The sequence below is a fragment of the Coptis chinensis genome, chromosome 3 (genome assembly GCF_015680905.1).
Source record: "Coptis chinensis isolate HL-2020 chromosome 3, ASM1568090v1, whole genome shotgun sequence".
NCBI lineage: Eukaryota > Viridiplantae > Streptophyta > Magnoliopsida > Ranunculales > Ranunculaceae > Coptis > Coptis chinensis.
Window position 1 is genome coordinate 56,128,611 of NC_141458.1, and position 3,901 is coordinate 56,132,511.

Here is a 3,901-nt window from a genome sequence, read left to right on the forward strand (position 1 = left end):
TTTGCTGTTCTAGGGTTGGGTATCGCTTGGCCTGGAAACACGCCTTTTGGTTGGGCTTTCTCTTGGGCTAATTGTTGGTTTAAAATATTAACGGATTGTAGAATGTGTTGGTTAGATTGAGCCATGGTTTGGAAAAGTTGTTGGCTCACTTGTATGAAGGTGTCAAGACGATCCGGTTGTGTGGGTGTAGTAGTCACGGGTGGTGTGACTGGAACTATCTCGCGTTGATTATTTATGGGCGGATTTTTATAGTTATTATTTACCGGAACGATACCTCTATTAGCATTATAATTATTATAACTACCTTGACCTTGTGCTTGACCTTGTCGAGGTTGCACTTGGTTGTTATAATTATTAAAATTACCCTGACCCTATCCTTGTCGTGGTGGAGCTTGGTTAAAACTTTGTGTTGGCCTAACATATTGATTATTGTACCCTGGAGGTGTGACGTGTTGGTTATTTCTCCAACCGAAGTTGGGATTTTGTCTCCAAGGGCGTTAGGTTCACTATTAATGGAACAAGCCCGTTCATAGGCTATAGGACGGTGGGAGTCGGGATGCTCGGGGCTCCAAAGACAAACTACATGGATTTGAATTTACATTCATGACGGGATAGGCTTTTGTTGAACCCGAAATGGCCTTTACCTTTTAGTGAGTGATTCGATTAGAGTTTTAAGCTCGGGATCGTGTTTAATTTCAAACATACCGGCGGCCTTAACTGTATTTGATGAACTAGCGGAGCGGTGGATATCATCACTACCCCCCCAGTTGTTATTTCGCTTAGTTTGATCCTCTAAAAATTTATAAGCCTCCGAGGCTCCTTTTCTTAAGAAACTACCCCCATTCATTATGTCTAGGACTTCTTTATGGTGGTGTAGAAGTCCTTTGAAAAAGGCACGAACTAACGTGTCTTTTGCTAAGTTATGATGTGGACACTCTATAAGGAGATCGGTGAAACGATTCCAAGCCTCTGAAAATGTTTCATGAGGATTTTGTCGAAAGAAATGAATCTTGGAAAGCATCTCATCCGTCTTTAGGGGTGGGTAAAAATGTTCCATAAACAACTGAACAAGTTTAGCCCACGAGTCCACAAAATTAGGGGTTTGGGCAGTTAACCAAGACGCCGCCTTTTCGGCTAAGGTGAAAGGGAATACCCTTAGTTTAATTTGTTCCGCACCAACCGTAGGATGGTGGAATGTTGTTAGGACTTGTTCAATCCTACGCATGTGCTGATAAGGTTTCTCATGGTCTAATCCATGAAAAGCGGGTAACAAATTAAAATATTTGGGGATTCGAAATCCCCAATCGGTCCGCTAGAACGATGCAAGATTTGGGGCTATCGCCAAGACTTTGTAGAAGTCGAGAGAGGAGTCTCTTCTTCGCCGGGCATTGTGTCGTGATGTGTGTGAAATAGTAGCTAGAGGTGTAGTGGGTGGTATACTAGATAGACTTGTTTGTTGACGTTGTTGGGTAATTACGCTCGGTGTTTTTGTTCGGCCGGACCTTAATCTCATACAAGGCTAAAACCAAACTTAGATAAACACATCAACAACTCCAAACAATTCTCGATATACTAGTATAAACCTCTAACAGAGATCGCGAGGTGTGGAAGAAAGGAATACCTGATTAGGCCCTTGCTTCGCTTATGAATAAGCGTCTTGTTTACGCGTGTTTCGGTGTATATAACAAGTTAGAACACCGAAAAACTTGAAATATCAAAGTTCGAATCAAAACTGTAGAATTCCTGAAAAATATAACTTAGGGCGCGGGCGCGCTCGCATTGGGCGCAGGTCGTGCTTTCGTGTTCTAGTTACTTAGGGAGGGTCGCGCTCTGTATGGGGGCGGGTCACGCTCGTGCTCCAGGCTATAGGGCGCAGGTGTGCTCCTTATAGCCTCAGTGTAATTTTGTCGCGGAATTTTTCAACGATGAAACGGAAAACCACAGTATGAATCAAACAAGGGTGGGTGGGTGAAATGGGACTTTAAGAAAAGTACTTACACTACGAAAACAATGCGAATGTGAAACTAAGATGGCAGCGGCGCCATTTGATAAACATAAAATTAATAGTTTACCAACGAAATGAACGATGAACTCAAAATGTAAGTAAACTAAAACTATCTTATGCTGCCTATATTTATCAAAGATTCTACTCTCAATCCTATGAGATATAGTGGAGTAGGAAGTTCGTTCCACTCCTAGTCCTTCCGCATGTTAATGTTCTCTACGTATAAGTACTCTTAACTCTAAAGTCTAATGAGAGATTTACGAAGTGGCAACTAGACTACGATGCAACTACCCACAAGATGCAACTAGTCGATTATCAGAACAACTATGGGAATGCTACGTTGATTCTATGATAAGGAGTTAGAGGGGGATTGATTCCACCTTAACTCGACTTAATCCTACTAACGACGAATCGTCGTAATCCAAATTAAACTGCTTCGCAGAATAATATGGTTATTCCTAATTCCTAATTACACAAGGCATTCCTACCAATTCATAACTAGCATGTGAACGATTAAACCCATTCTCATGGTGAACTAATCGCTTCTAGAGTGGAAAGGAAATTGCGACGACTCTACGATAATCGGAATCAAGCTTTCATCTAGGCTTCTCAACCCCCTCTAATGGAGGTTTAGCCGAGAATCATTACGCAATCATTTCCGATTAAATTAAAACTAAACATAATATAAAGAATTGAAATTTACTAATATAAATTAAACAATAATTAAAATCTAATTAATAACTAAGAATTGAATAACAAGTAATAAATGAAATCAGATCTAACACAAATGTAAATGACAAGAATCGAAATTAACAAACTAGCTATTTTATTAATCAATCTAATTAAGAATAATGATTCTAGAGTTTAATCTAACACAAGAATTGGATTTGAAACTAAACTTAACATAAAAACAATTAAATCTAGATCTATAAGCTATTCTAATGGCTACTTTCTATTCTAAGCTACCTTTATTTTCTAACCTAACTCCTTACCATTAACAAAGAGCTAAGCTTTGGTTTTTATACTTTCAGATCCAAAAATCGTGCATGGGCTTGGAGCCATGTTTTGGGCCAGAGAATCAGGCCCAAAACCCAATTCTTTCAGTCCAAAAAGGCCTCTTCAGCTGCAGTTGGCTTTAACAGACTTTTCGTCCACTTCTGCTCCTCTGATTGGATCAAGGCTTAGACCATTGGAAAGCTCTTTCCGAGCCGGTCGTTTTGACATAAGGTAGGCCCCATTCCGAGGTCTGAGTCCAAAGATACGGCCTTCGAAGTTCTGCTGACTTTGTGTGCTGTTTCTGCCCGCGTCGACTTTTCATCTTTTGACCGGGCTTTAGAAAGGCTGGTCTTCTTGAATCTTGGCCTTTAATCACGGAACTCCTTAGTAACCGACCTTTGCTCCTTTAACTTGCTAAAGTGGCACATTACTACACATAATGGACTTTGAAGCCTGAAATGCATAAAAACACGTAATCAGTGTTAACTCTTAATTATTACTCACATAATTGGTCTAATAGTATGACTGTTACAGGGTTAAAACTACAGTTTTGGGCTCTTATCATATTTGTTGATTGATGTCGGGGGTGTAGTATTTGAAGTTGGTTGTTGAAATTGGATGGGGCTGTCGAAGCTTTGTATCCGGCAGTAATGGCATCGCCTATCCTGATGCGGTTTGAAATTATGTTGTTTTCATTCTAAATTCGTCAGCTTGGAAGGGATTGCTGGTGATGGGGTAATGTAGTGGGTTAGTGGGGGATTGAATGCCGAATTTGGGTACTGTTGGAAGCTTGAAGCTTCGACAGGCGTTAATGGCGTCGCCCATCCTCCTGTTCGTTGGTTTGAACTTTTTGTGGTGAGGTTAGATTTGTTTGGTTATTGTTGGTTAAATGGGTGTTGG

The 3,901-nt window shown here is 40.5% G+C and overlaps 1 pseudogene; it reads left to right on the top strand.

Annotated features, from left to right (window-relative positions):
- Positions 1-917: 917 nt before the first annotated feature.
- LOC147510096 (small nucleolar RNA R71) lies at positions 918-1,011 on the top strand (annotated as a pseudogene).
- Positions 1,012-3,901: the final 2,890 nt, after the last annotated feature.